This window comes from Zingiber officinale, chromosome 2B (assembly GCF_018446385.1).
Source record: "Zingiber officinale cultivar Zhangliang chromosome 2B, Zo_v1.1, whole genome shotgun sequence".
NCBI classification, from domain to species: Eukaryota; Viridiplantae; Streptophyta; class Magnoliopsida; order Zingiberales; family Zingiberaceae; genus Zingiber; species Zingiber officinale.
In genome coordinates this window covers 17,251,345-17,267,476 of record NC_055989.1, presented here as the reverse complement: position 1 = coordinate 17,267,476, position 16,132 = coordinate 17,251,345, and positions in this window count along the sequence as shown.

Here is a 16,132-nt window from a genome sequence, read left to right as displayed (position 1 = left end):
GTAGAAAACAACACGTCTCAGCTTTTCTGGCATTTATATACGAAGAGGGCATTAATTTAATCAACCATTCTAATTAACAATTCCTGCATTTCTTCAAGCTGATCTATTGTTTAATTTCCCTTTAGAGTCACTCTTTGAAAGTAGTAAATAGTGTTAAGAATGATTAAATTATGCATTTAAAGGCCACTTTGGAATTGCTGCCTGATCTTTCATAGATATTGAAGCTTAAAAAGATCGGGTTTAATTACTATGTCAATCTAGTAAATAACTCACACTAATAATTGAAGGAGTAGGAGATATTGAAAGATTAGCCCCCCTTTTGAAACAATGTAAAATTGTTGATGGATTGTAGCATTAATACATACTTTTGCCTCTAATGGAATGTAATTATTATGTAACATGCAAATCATGTGTCAAATTAATATGTTGATGTTAGAAATCCACCTAGCAATAAAGAACAATGGCGTCGAAGCCTTTTGTTTTTTTCGTGACGTGGGTACTAAGGGGCATACCTATTAAAGGCACGATTGTAACAACCGTGTTCCTTCATGAGATGAGATCCTCTGTTTCGAAAATATTGTGTCCTCATGTTTCAGCGCCGATCGGATGAACTAAATCACATTTCAAGGATGCAGTGTACATCATGAAAATGTCATAACAGTCTGATCGGCGCTGGGACACGGGAACACAACATTTTCGGGACAGAGGATCTCATCTCTCCCTTCATATTGATAATCATGGTGTCCCTTCGCATTCCGGGAAGTTGAACTGGCAGCAAGTCAGGAGGTCAGATTGACTCGGTAGTTCAGATCGGCTCGGCAGGTTAGATCGGTTGGGATCAACATATCAAATCAACTCAGTTGGTTAGAGACTACGATATTTGCTTTGACCAAGTCTGAATATATGTGTTAATGAAATTCTGAAGCATGCCACATGACCCCTGCTTTGATCGAGTCTTGCCAAATTACCCCTGTCATCTCCACCGCATCAATTGATAAAACAATAATTTAATTTTTTTTCATTAACTATTATATAGAGTTAGTAATATGTGCCAAAGTAACCACACTTAGGTGAAGAACCAAAGTGCCAGAAGGGAGTCAATAATATCTTGACCTCCAAATGCAGAATTTTTTGTATCGAGTGTTCTTATGTAAGGCCAAATAATTTGTGTTTCTTGTCATACTTGGCCATTTATTTAGTTAGTGCGAGCATAATAAAATAATACTAAAAATAAATAGATAAAAGATAATTGTTAAAATACATATTTATATGGTTCCTATCCCAAACCCTACTTTGTAGTCTAATGATTTGTTTGGTGGATCAAGTCCAAAATTTTCAATAAAAAAACTCCTTTATTAGTGGTTGAGAAATTTTATACAAAGAGTGAACTTTTTAATCAATTGGCATATTGCTTTAACATTGCAATTTTCAATTGAAAATTGATTTAAGGATATTCACCCCACCCTAGGACCTACTTTTATTGATAACACTTAGGGATGTGTTTGCCTCTCAATTATGGATTAAAATAGTTAATTATTGGTGGGAAGGTGGAAATTGTGACTAGAAACCCAGCTTGGCAAATGTGCCATCACTAGAGCTTAAGATTGAACATTCTACTATTTCTTTTGGGGGGAGAAATGAAAGGAATATTATGACGGGTACTTATGTCTTTGTCTTATTTTTTTTTATTTTTTATATATATTAAAGGGGAGAGTCGACGAGTTTAAGCTAAAAATCATTGTTTAAATAATTGTTTGTATATCATGTATATAATTTTTTTTATGTAATATTGTCTTTGATGATGATTTTATGAACCTAAATTAAATTAATGGTCAAATATATATATAAAAAAAGAGATTGTTAATGTAATCATTGTTTTTATTGTCATAATCATGAGTCAATAAAATTATTTTAATATTGTTGTCAAAAATTTAAGTTAGATTTATATTGGACTAATGTGTGTGTCATGCATACATGTACCAATCTTCTTAATACTAATATTGTAGATGCAAATGAGAAAGTCTAACTGACATTGACAAAAGTCTAAATGGATCAAGATCGACTACATATTTGACAGAAAAAGTCCTACAAATGCTGGTAGAGTTGGAAGTGCAACAAGTGTTAACAAATAAAGTTTTGGTAGGTCAAGATGGACAAATACCTAGCATAGGCAAGATCTTTGGTAGGGAATAAAGTCTTAATATTATTGAAGGTGAGTCAAGATGAATTAGATACCTAGTAAGTAAAGGGAGAAATAGAGGCAGGATCTTTTGGTAGGTAATAAAGTTTCAGTTGTCAAAGATAACTAGATATACGATAAGAAGTACTATCTTTCTCCATCTCGATTAATTACGGGAGGTGGAGGAATCTCTTATAAGCATAGGTGATTATAAGGAATATAAAGGGGCTTAGATTATAGCCTTCAATCCCCAACTCCTCTTTTATAAAGGGGTGAAGCTATAGTAAGACTTGTTTTCACATTAGCAAACACTTGATCTGTAACTTACCATTAGTTGACTATTTGCTATCATTTGATGTCCTAATTAACTTAACCGCAAATATAAATATTTTATTCGTTAGTTCTTTAAACCCAATCGATGGCTAGTCGATTAGTTCACTGGTTGAGTCGATTTCACATTAGTTGACTGACTCACAAACCACAAACCCCAACTCAACATAACTTTGTGATTTGGTTTATAAGTCAACTGTCTATTTCCTTAGCCAATCCTATCACTAATGGACTAGATTCAACACTAGTTAACTAGTTAAACCTCAAATCACTTTGAGGTATTGATTTCTTAACCACCAATCGAGTGATCTCTAATACCACTTGACTGATTAACCCGAGTATGACCTAATCTAAAATTGACGCCACTTATTTTGAGTTATATAGTCGTCCCCATGTACAAGTCACTTAACACTCACATCTCATCAAAGTCTTATCATCGTAGCTTGACTTTGTCCCTCAGCTATCTCTCATCAAGTTATTTGGTTCCTAAAATGCTCACGAGCCCTCGACTCCACATGTTATCCTTTACTTCTACATCTTCATAGTCTACCACCATTGGTTGCATCTTGGAATCATTAACACTAATCATACACCAAGGGTTACATATCCATCAAGTAGACTATGCTAAATTGAGAACAAAAAAAAGGCTTTGTGAAATACTTGTATGATAAAAGACCATTGTCAATTTTGTTAAGTCCGATCAACCATGTTTTTGTTAAGTTTCATTAATTCTTCATTAGTCTACATTCCAATGAAACTAAAATGAAGGTAGTTAGCTAGAAATCGAGAGGAAATTTATTGAGAGTGTTGACGGGTGACTTATATCTGCGTGAAGTCAATGTGAGGGACGTCGAGGATGAAAATAAAGAAATGATAGAAAAATTTTGTTATAGTTTTTCGTAATAAAATTCTGATAAGGTTCTTTCATAACAGAATTCTATCATAATTTTTTCATAATAGATTTCTGTTACAAAATTTCGGGTCTATTTTGACATGTTTGGATTTGGACACTATTTATAAGGATCATTGTGAACTTATTAGTAATATCATCATTATGATGAGGACTCTTTTGTGTTGAAAGAATTCTAATAAAACATTGGTTGTTTTGTGGAGTAGGCATGCCGCCGAACCACGGTAACTCTTCTTCCTCTTCTTCTTCTTCCTCATGTTTGCTCTTTCTTGTGCGTCTTTGTCTCGTTGCTCTACACAATCTCTCTCTCTCTCCATCTTCTTCCGCGTTAGAGGTTGAGAGATATTGCACTTCTCTTTGTGCAATAATTAGTATCAGAGCAAGGTTTTAGTAGATTTCTTTAACATGTTGGGGACGACGAAGTTTGATATGGTGAAGTTTGATGGAACTGGAAACTTCATATTATGGTAGAAAAGGGTTAAGGATTTGTTAGTACAACAAGATATAGTGAAGGTGCTAGGAGAAAGGAAACCAAAAAGTATGGAGAGATCAGATGGGAAGAACTTCAGACGAAGGCAATGACAACAATCATGTTTTGTGAGGGAGGATCCTTCAGCTTTTCAGAGTTCAGTGCATCACTTGACACCAAGGTAGAAAACAACACGTCTCAGCTTTTCTGGCATTTATATACGAAGAGGGCATTAATTTAATCAACCATTCTAATTAACAATTCCTGCATTTCTTCAAGCTGATCTATTGTTTAATTTCCCTTTAGAGTCACTCTTTGAAAGTAGTAAATAGTGTTAAGAATGATTAAATTATGCATTTAAAGGCCACTTTGGAATTGCTGCCTGATCTTTCATAGATATTGAAGCTTAAAAAGATCGGGTTTAATTACTATGTCAATCTAGTAAATAACTCACACTAATAATTGAAGGAGTAGGAGATATTGAAAGATTAGCCCCCCTTTTGAAACAATGTAAAATTGTTGATGGATTGTAGCATTAATACATACTTTTGCCTCTAATGGAATGTAATTATTATGTAACATGCAAATCATGTGTCAAATTAATATGTTGATGTTAGAAATCCACCTAGCAATAAAGAACAATGGCGTCGAAGCCTTTTGTTTTTTTCGTGACGTGGGTACTAAGGGGCATACCTATTAAAGGCACGATTGTAACAACCGTGTTCCTTCATGAGATGAGATCCTCTGTTTCGAAAATATTGTGTCCTCATGTTTCAGCGCCGATCGGATGAACTAAATCACATTTCAAGGATGCAGTGTACATCATGAAAATGTCATAACAGTCTGATCGGCGCTGGGACACGGGAACACAACATTTTCGGGACAGAGGATCTCATCTCTCCCTTCATATTGATAATCATGGTGTCCCTTCGCATTCCGGGAAGTTGAACTGGCAGCAAGTCAGGAGGTCAGATTGACTCGGTAGTTCAGATCGGCTCGGCAGGTTAGATCGGTTGGGATCAACATATCAAATCAACTCAGTTGGTTAGAGACTACGATATTTGCTTTGACCAAGTCTGAATATATGTGTTAATGAAATTCTGAAGCATGCCACATGACCCCTGCTTTGATCGAGTCTTGCCAAATTACCCCTGTCATCTCCACCGCATCAATTGATAAAACAATAATTTAATTTTTTTTCATTAACTATTATATAGAGTTAGTAATATGTGCCAAAGTAACCACACTTAGGTGAAGAACCAAAGTGCCAGAAGGGAGTCAATAATATCTTGACCTCCAAATGCAGAATTTTTTGTATCGAGTGTTCTTATGTAAGGCCAAATAATTTGTGTTTCTTGTCATACTTGGCCATTTATTTAGTTAGTGCGAGCATAATAAAATAATACTAAAAATAAATAGATAAAAGATAATTGTTAAAATACATATTTATATGGTTCCTATCCCAAACCCTACTTTGTAGTCTAATGATTTGTTTGGTGGATCAAGTCCAAAATTTTCAATAAAAAAACTCCTTTATTAGTGGTTGAGAAATTTTATACAAAGAGTGAACTTTTTAATCAATTGGCATATTGCTTTAACATTGCAATTTTCAATTGAAAATTGATTTAAGGATATTCACCCCACCCTAGGACCTACTTTTATTGATAACACTTAGGGATGTGTTTGCCTCTCAATTATGGATTAAAATAGTTAATTATTGGTGGGAAGGTGGAAATTGTGACTAGAAACCCAGCTTGGCAAATGTGCCATCACTAGAGCTTAAGATTGAACATTCTACTATTTCTTTTGGGGGGAGAAATGAAAGGAATATTATGACGGGTACTTATGTCTTTGTCTTATTTTTTTTTATTTTTTATATATATTAAAGGGGAGAGTCGACGAGTTTAAGCTAAAAATCATTGTTTAAATAATTGTTTGTATATCATGTATATAATTTTTTTTATGTAATATTGTCTTTGATGATGATTTTATGAACCTAAATTAAATTAATGGTCAAATATATATATAAAAAAAGAGATTGTTAATGTAATCATTGTTTTTATTGTCATAATCATGAGTCAATAAAATTATTTTAATATTGTTGTCAAAAATTTAAGTTAGATTTATATTGGACTAATGTGTGTGTCATGCATACATGTACCAATCTTCTTAATACTAATATTGTAGATGCAAATGAGAAAGTCTAACTGACATTGACAAAAGTCTAAATGGATCAAGATCGACTACATATTTGACAGAAAAAGTCCTACAAATGCTGGTAGAGTTGGAAGTGCAACAAGTGTTAACAAATAAAGTTTTGGTAGGTCAAGATGGACAAATACCTAGCATAGGCAAGATCTTTGGTAGGGAATAAAGTCTTAATATTATTGAAGGTGAGTCAAGATGAATTAGATACCTAGTAAGTAAAGGGAGAAATAGAGGCAGGATCTTTTGGTAGGTAATAAAGTTTCAGTTGTCAAAGATAACTAGATATACGATAAGAAGTACTATCTTTCTCCATCTCGATTAATTACGGGAGGTGGAGGAATCTCTTATAAGCATAGGTGATTATAAGGAATATAAAGGGGCTTAGATTATAGCCTTCAATCCCCAACTCCTCTTTTATAAAGGGGTGAAGCTATAGTAAGACTTGGCCAATCCAATCACTAATGAACTGGATTCAACACTAGTTAACTAGTTAAACCTCAAATCACTTTGAGGTATTGATTTCTTAACCACCAATCGAGTGATCTCTAATACCACTTGACTGATTAACCCGAGTATGACCTAATCTAAAATTGACGCCACTTATTTTGAGTTATATAGTCGTCCCCATGTACAAGTCACTTAACACTCACATCTCATCAAAGTCTTATCATCGTAGCTTGACTTTGTCCCTCAGCTATCTCTCATCAAGTTATTTGGTTCCTAAAATGCTCACGAGCCCTCGACTCCACATGTTATCCTTTACTTCTACATCTTCATAGTCTACCACCATTGGTTGCATCTTGGAATCATTAACACTAATCATACACCAAGGGTTACATATCCATCAAGTAGACTATGCTAAATTGAGAACAAAAAAAAGGCTTTGTGAAATACTTGTATGATAAAAGACCATTGTCAATTTTGTTAAGTCCGATCAACCATGTTTTTGTTAAGTTTCATTAATTCTTCATTAGTCTACATTCCAATGAAACTAAAATGAAGGTAGTTAGCTAGAAATCGAGAGGAAATTTATTGAGAGTGTTGACGGGTGACTTATATCTGCGTGAAGTCAATGTGAGGGACGTCGAGGATGAAAATAAAGAAATGATAGAAAAATTTTGTTATAGTTTTTCGTAATAAAATTCTGATAAGGTTCTTTCATAACAGAATTCTATCATAATTTTTTCATAATAGATTTCTGTTACAAAATTTCGGGTCTATTTTGACATGTTTGGATTTGGACACTATTTATAAGGATCATTGTGAACTTATTAGTAATATCATCATTATGATGAGGACTCTTTTGTGTTGAAAGAATTCTAATAAAACATTGGTTGTTTTGTGGAGTAGGCATGCCGCCGAACCACGGTAACTCTTCTTCCTCTTCTTCTTCTTCCTCATGTTTGCTCTTTCTTGTGCGTCTTTGTCTCGTTGCTCTACACAATCTCTCTCTCTCTCCATCTTCTTCCGCGTTAGAGGTTGAGAGATATTGCACTTCTCTTTGTGCAATAATTAGTATCAGAGCAAGGTTTTAGTAGATTTCTTTAACATGTTGGGGACGACGAAGTTTGATATGGTGAAGTTTGATGGAACTGGAAACTTCATATTATGGTAGAAAAGGGTTAAGGATTTGTTAGTACAACAAGATATAGTGAAGGTGCTAGGAGAAAGGAAACCAAAAAGTATGGAGAGATCAGATGGGAAGAACTTCAGACGAAGGCAATGACAACAATCATGTTTTGTTTTACGGATGATGTGATGTACTATGTCATGGACGAGGAGTCACCGGTGACAATTTGACAAATGTTGGAAAGTCGATACATGTCAAAGTTATTAACAAATAAATTGTATTTCAAGCAAAAGTTATACAGACTGAAGATGATAGAGGGGACCAATCTAAGCCAACACATCAACTTATTCAACCAGATCATGAGTAATTTGAAGCGAGTTGATGTAAAGATTGAGGGCGAAGATACAAGATGCTAATGTTGTTAAATTCTTTACTTTCATCTTCTACGTACGAGAATTTAATTATTACTTTAATGTGAGGGTAAGGAAACTCTTAAATTAGAGGAGATCACATGTTCGTTGCTAGGTTTTCACCAAAGGAAGAAAACAAGCAATGCAGTTTCTCAAAGAGAACTTGTGGTAAATAACAACCAAGAGCATGGTAGAAGTAAATCTCGATATGGATCGGGTAATGACAAAAAAGCTCATCTAAGTCAAGAAGGAAGAAGGTGATAACTTGCTACAAGTGTGGAGGAAAATGTCATATAAAGAGAGATTATCTAGAGATACAAAAACATGTTGCAAAGAACAAAGGTAGCTCGACGAAGTTTGCAAACATAGTTGTAGAGGAAAATTCAAAGAGTAGTGATGGAAATATGCTATCAGTTATGTTAAGTTAGGAGTAGTTGACATATGTGTGGATCTAAGACTCTACACGTTCATATTATATAACTCCATACAAGGAATAGTTTGACATCTACAGGGCAGTGAATTTTGATTTAGTATTTATGGAAAATGATGTGTCATGAAAATTTATCAATATAGGGAACATCAAAATCAAAATGTTTAATGGTGTGATCATAGAACCCTATATGATGTTAGACATATACCAAAGCTAAAAAAGAACTTGATCTCACTAGACACACTGGATGATATTGGTTATAGTTACAAATCAGTGAGCAGGGTGATAAAGATCTGTAAGGGAGCTATGATAGTAATGAAAGGATAGAAGTTAGCATAGAATGTCTACAAGTTGATAGGGACTACAGTTGTAGGTGAAGTCACTTTAGTGGAATCTGAATCAGACAGAATTATCTTGTGGCATATGCGGTTAAGACATATGAACGAATGTGGGATGCTAAAACTTCATAAGAGAGAATGTTGAAGGGTGTCAAGATGTGCAAGCTTGAATTTTGTAAATTTAGTATTCTTAGGAAATAGAGCAAAGTACAATTCAAGATGACACCCATAAAACGAAGGAGATTCTGGACTATGTATATACGAACTTCTAGAGACCAATCTGTGTAGAATCATGAGGGCATTTGTATTTTGTGTTTTTGATGATTACTCACAAAAGGTCTGGGTATTCTTTATGTGTCACAAGTTAGAAACTTTTATAAAGTTTAAACTATGAAAAACTGAACTGGAGAACCAGATCAAAAGGAAGATCAAATATCTTAGTTCAGATAATGGGACTAAGCACATGAATTCAAAGTTTTAGAAATTTTGTGAGCAACATGAAATTATAAGAAATTTCTTAGTTCACAGGACACCACAACAGAATGATGTGATGGAAAGATTGAACAAGAAAATCATTGAGAAGACAAGATGTCTTAGGTTGAATGCAGAGCTAGTAAAGAATTTCTAGGCGAAAGCGGTTAACATTACAAGTTATCTCATTAATAGATCACCAAGGACAACAATAGAAGGTAAAATATTAGATAAAGTATGAACATGGAATCCAATAGATTACTCTCATCTTCGAATTTTTGGATGTTTAACCTATATGCATATATCTAGTGAGAAAAGATCAAACCTAGATGCGAAGTCAAAACAATACATTTTTCTGGGGTATCAGAAAAGAGTTAAAGGCTTCAAACTTTGAGATTCTAAGATAAATAAGGTGGTGATCAACAGAGATGTGGTGTTTGATGAGAATGTCATATTACAGAGTACTCAAGAAGATAAAAAGGAAACATCACAGAGCAACAAGTAGAAGGACGCTGTGCTAGTGGAGCTAGAGACTCATGACTGATAATGATAGCTCAGGACACACAAAATATCACACTATAGCTAGAGGCAAGACGAGATGGTTCACAAATTCACCCACCAGATACAGTTTTGAAGACTTGGTATTTTATGTTCTTATCACTAATAGTGGAAATCCTATATCTTTCTAGGGGTGGTACATTGTTCTGATAAGGACAAGTAGATGAGTGCTATGGTAAAGGAGATGAAGTCATTGTATAAGAACCAAATATGAGATTTAATGAAACTTCCTGAAGAAAAGTGAGCTATAGGGTGCAAATGCATGGATATTCAAGAAAAAGGAAGCAATGCCAGAGAAAGAAGAAGTGATGTTCAAGGCTCGGTTGGTAGCAAAGAAGTATTCACAGAGAAAGGGGATTGACTATGAAGAGATTTTCTCTCCAGTGGTAAGATACGTCAATTAGAGCAGTATTGACTTTGGTGGCATATCACAATTTACAGTTGGAGCAAATGAATATGAAGATGACATTTCGTCATAGTAATTTAGAGGAGCAAATTTTTATATCACAACTTGAGAGATTTAGTTAGCTCGAATAAAAGTGGTTAGTTTGAAAGTTGAAGAAATCACTCTATGGATTGAAATAATCTTCTAGGCAATGATACAAGCATTTTGATTCATACATGATTCAAAATAGATATAAGAGATGTGATATATGAGGGACCTTGAAGATGAATTACTGATTTTCTTACTATTATATGTAGATGACATGCTCATTGTTGTGAAAAAGATAAAAGAGGTTGATAAATTGAAGAGGCTACTGAGCAAGGAATTTGATATGAAAGATTTGGGAGAGATTAAAAAATTCTTAGGATAGAGATTCACAAAGATAGAACTGCAAGGAGATTATGGTTGTTTCAACGTAGTTATGTGGAGAAGGTGCTAGATAGGTTCAACTTGAAGAATGCAAAGTCGGTGAGCACACCCCTATCACATCACTTCAAGTTATCTAGTATACTATGCCCAAAGACGGATGAGGAGATCCAAGAGATGTCAAAGGTTCTTATGTCAGTGCAATTGGTTGTCTAATGTATACCATGGTTTGTACAAAACCAGATTTAGTGTAAGTAGTTAGTACAGTGAGCAAGTTTCTCTTAAATCTTGGTCGACTGCATTGTGATGCAGTGATGTAGATTTTCAGATACTTGAGAAATACAACTGATTATGATATCATGTTCAGTAAAAAATTGGAAGATCCTTCAGTTGCTAGGTACGTGAATGCACACTATACATGAGATTTAGATGACAAAAGGTCTATTACGGGATACATGCTCACCGTGGCAAGAGGACTAATCTGTTTGAAGTCTATGGTATAATCTATTATTGCATTGACTATAACGGAGTCATATTACATGTCAGCAACTGGAGCAGCGAAGAAAGTTATTACAGGGTTGGTCAGACCAGTCAAGTTATTATGCGATAGTCAGAGTGCTATCTATTTGATGAAGAATTAGATGTATCATGCGAGAACCAAGCACATTAATGTGAAGTTTCACAAGATTAGAGAGCTGATTGCTTTTAGAGAAATTCAACTTGAGAAGGTTTACACTACAAACATGTTAACAAAGCAGTGACCACAGAGAAGTTCAAACATTATTTGAACTTGATTCATATGTCTAGATACTAGAGGAAGGAAGCCTAGATCTAGAGATCCAGGTGAAATTTTTGCTTAGATATTCATGTTCTTCGAAGGAGTAAATATTCGCTAAGGTGGAGATTGTTGACGGGTGCTTCATATCAGTGAAGGTCAATGTGAGAATATCACAGATGAAAAGAAAGAGACAGCGAAAAAAATTCTATTACTATTTTTCATAACAGAATTATGTTAAGGTTTTCTTTTCGTAACATAATTCTATTATGATTTTTTGTAATAGATTTCTGTTATGATTTTTTCGGATTTATTTTGATATGTTGGAGTTGAGTACTATTTATAGGGATCATTATAAATATTTTCATAGTATTATCATTATGACAAGGACTCTTTTGTGTAGTAAGAATTTTAATAAAATTTTGACTGTTTTGTATAATAGATATACTATTGAATCACGATAATTCTTATTCTTTTTGCTATTTTCTATTTCTTCCACACGATCTCTTTCTTATTTCCCCTTTGATACGGTGTATGATTGTCGGGTCGGTGAGATGAGGTGGTCGTGAGTTAAGACCACAAGATGGTCAAAAGTCAAGCTTACGTATTGGTCAGAAGTCAAGCTTACGTGATGGTCAGAAGTCAAGCGTACGCGGCGGTCGGAAGTCACGCCTACATGGAGGTCATAAGTTAGGCCTACGTAGGGGGTCAAAAGACTGGCTTGCGCGAAGGTCAAAGATCCGACCTACGTGTAGTGCAAGGGGCCTACGTATTGGTCAGAAGTCAAGCTTACGTGATTGTCAAAAGTCAAGCGTATGTGGCGGTCGGAAGTCACGCCTACATGGAGGTCATAAGTTAAGCCTACGTGGGGGTCAAAAGACTGGCTTGCGCGAAGGTCAAAGATCCGACCAACGTGTAGTGCAAGGGGCCCAGTTGCAAGATGGGCTAGGTTAGGCACGAATGACGTCTTAAGAATGGACATAGCGTACAGATCAGGATTGGCCAACCAAGGATACAGGTTAGGGCTTCTAGCCTTGCGGCACAGGACATAGCGTGCAGGTCAGGATTGACCAACCAAGGATACAGGTCGGGGCTTCTAGCCTTGTGGCACAGGACATAGCGTACAGGTCAGGAGTGGCTGACCAAGGATACAGGTTGGGGCTTCTAACCTTGCGACCCAGGACATAGCGTACAGGTTGGGATTGGCCAACCAAGGATACAGGTCGGAGCTTCTAGCCTTGTGGCACAGGACATAGCGTACAAGTCGGGATTGGCCAATCAAGGATACAGGTCGAGACTTCTAACCTTGCAGCACAGGACATAGCGTATAGGTCAAGATTGGCCAACCAAGGATACAGGTCGGGGCTTCTAGCCTCGCGGCACAAGACATAACGTACAGGTCGGGATTGGACAACCAAGTATACAGGTCGGGGCTTCTAGCCTTGCGGCCCAGGACATAGCGTACAGGTCAGGATTGGCCAACCAAGGATACAGGTAGGGGCTTCTAGCCTTGTGGCACATGACATAGCATACAGGTCGAGATTGGCCAATCAAGGATACAGGTCGGGGCTTCTAGCCTTGCGGTACAGGACATAGCGTACAGGTCGGGATTGGCCAACCAAGGATACAGGTCGAGGTTTCTAGCCTTGTGGCACAGGACATAGCGTACAGGTCGGGATTGGCCAATCAAGGATATAGGTCGGGGCTTCTTGCATTGGGCACAGGACATAGCGTACAGGTCGGGATTGACCAACTGAGGATACAGGTCGGGGCTTCTAGCCTTATGGCACAGGACATAGCGTACAGGTCAGGATTGGACAACCAAGGATACAGGTCAGGACTTCTAGCCTTATGACACAGGACATAGCGTCCAGGTCGGGATTGTGTCGACTGATGGATACAGGTCGTGATCCAGGATAAGCGGAAGCACACCGAGGAATACAGGTCGGGACCCAGGGCATGTGCAGGTCCAGATGCATAAAGCAATAGAGGATAGCTACAAGTCTGTGCTCACAGGTCGGGACCAGCAAATACAAAGAGCCAGTACAGGGATAACGAGAAGAGGAGGCCGGGCGCTACACGACAAGCAGTCTAAGGAATCGTAACCACCTGTCAGAGAATAATCACTGCCCGTCAGAGAATATGTCAATGGTTGGGCACTCACAACACTCTGGTTCCTCCTTGGACTTATAAGAAGACGTCATGTGTCATCCACCGCCAAACAAAGCCTGACATCTGAAATTCCCTGACACCCGTCAGACTCCAGAAGCATCCGTTGCGGTATAAAAAGGGATGTTTTGTCCCTTACGCAGGTACGCTCACTCGTCATTTCTTACTCGTCTTTATTTTTCGTCCTTTCTCTGTGCTTCTAGGGAAAAAGTACCTGACTTGAGCGTTGGAGGGTCTGACCCGGGGACTTTTCCCTGGTTTCTGGTCTCTAACGACTTGGGGGCTCGTCTGAGTGTGCGCAACATCCTTGCTTCACCATCCCCGTCATCTACCCTCGTCATCCGTTCGTGTCAGTGCTCCCGGTGGGTGCCAGATCGACCAGGTCTCACAGCGACATTTCGTCAACCTCGACTCCAGCATCACCCACCTCTGTCCGACTTAGCTTCCGGACGGGATCAAATTTGGCGCCGTCTGTGGGAATACAACTACTTGCTCCGGAACGTGATGATGGAGGACTCGGGACGAATCAACATGACTATGACTGCGGGAGAGTATGAACTCTTCAAGGAGGCCAAAAAATGGGCGGCCTCAGAAAAGCAGCAAACAACTGCCTCTCGACCAAAAAAGCTACCTGAGGTTTCCAAAGAACCTGCTCATGCCTCTGATCGAGGCTCCAAACGGAAACAACCTTTGGAGTTTCCCCCTGCTTTCTATAGGGAGTCGGGCCAAGGTTACTATAAACCTGAGCCTAGATATTACAACCACAAGGAGCAACCTCAAGTTTCTGTGGCTGAAAGTTTGTTACCCAAAGATTCGAAGAAAGGGAAGGCTATCATCCCACGCGACGAATGACGGTCGGAACCAGAAGAGAAAGTGCCCTTCTCTTCTAAAATCCTGGAAGAAAAGCTACTGAAAGGGTACCGACCCCCTGCTATTGGTGAATACGATGGCAGTAAGGATCCTAAAGACCACCTCCGCAAATTCAAGAACGCAGCCCTGTTGCATCAGTACAGGGACGCCGTTAAATGTCGCGTGTTTCTGAACACTTTATCGGGCTCTGCCTAGAAATGGTTTGATGGATTGTCGCACGGGTCCATCATCTGCTTCTCCAACTTCAAGATATCATTCCTGCGTCACTTTGCCAGCAGCAGGAAATATCAGAAGACTGATCACTGCTTGTTCGCTCTCAAGCAGGGGTCTGCCGAACCATTGAGGACTATATCAAGCGCTTCAATCAAGTGGCCCAAGACGTTCCCTCGGCCACATCAGAGATACTTATGAGCGCTTTTTCCTATGGGCTAACTGAGGGAGAGTTCTTTGAGGATCTCATTAGAAATCCCGTAAAGAATTTCGATGAGATGCTGGAGAAGGCGACCAGTTATATCAATGTGGAGGAAGCGCGGGCGGCGCGAAAGAAGGCAAACAAGCCACCTCCCGCTATCAATAGGCCAGAGAGAAGAGCACCTCAACCGCCCGCTCAGCCTCTCCCACGTGCCCGGGATGTCCGACCAACTTTCCACCCCGGTCAGGATGCCCGACCGGTGTCACGGGTAGCTGTAGTTCAGGTCCCTCGACCTGGACCATGGGGACCGCGCTATTGCACATATCATCGGTCTCACACACACGCCACCAACGACTGCTACCAATTCGCCTGTGATTCTAGGCGAGCTGCTGAGCTGGGTTTGCCGCCACCTGAGTTGGCTCCTCAGGTCCAACGAATGATGGAGGAGCGGTGCAATGCAGCGGGGCAGGCTAGCCAACCCCGATCTGAGCAAGAAGGGCCAAGCATGCAACCACAAGGGCACACTAGAGAACCAGGAGGAGCCCGCGAGGCAGAAAATCGAGGCAATGCGGCCATAAGCGACATAGGCATGATCTCCGGAGGTCCCACCGACGGGGATTCAGGCCTGGCGCAAGTCCCATGAACGTCGGTTAGAGATCCATACTGTAGGATGCAGCCAGGAGCAAACTGCTGGCCCAGTCATCAGCTTTGGACCGCAGGACCTGGAAGGACTAGAGCTGCCCCATGACGACGCTCTCATCATCAAGGCCATAATAACCAACAGCCGAGTGGCCAGAGTCTTCATGGATACTGGCAGCTCTGTGAATGTCTTATTCCGGTCGGCTTTCGAAGAAATGTAAATTGATACAGTGAGCTCCATCCAGTGGCTACTTCCCTATATGACTTCACTGGTAATGAAGTAAGGGCCATGGGTCAGATCAAACTAACCATATCCTTGGGAAGTGAACCATTGGTCAGAACCAAGAGGAGCACCTTCCTTATAGTTGACTCGCCCTCCTCTTACAATGTCATTTTGGGCCGATCGGCCTTGCATGAATTCCGGGCGGCAGTTTCCATATTTCATCAGAAGATCAAGTTCTCGGTCGGGGATCAAGTTGGGGAAGTTAGGGGCGAACAGTGGGTCTCCGGCGATGTTACATTGACATGGTCAAAGTAGAAGCTCGCAAAACATAGATGATTCGGGATGGAGCTGTGCACGCCA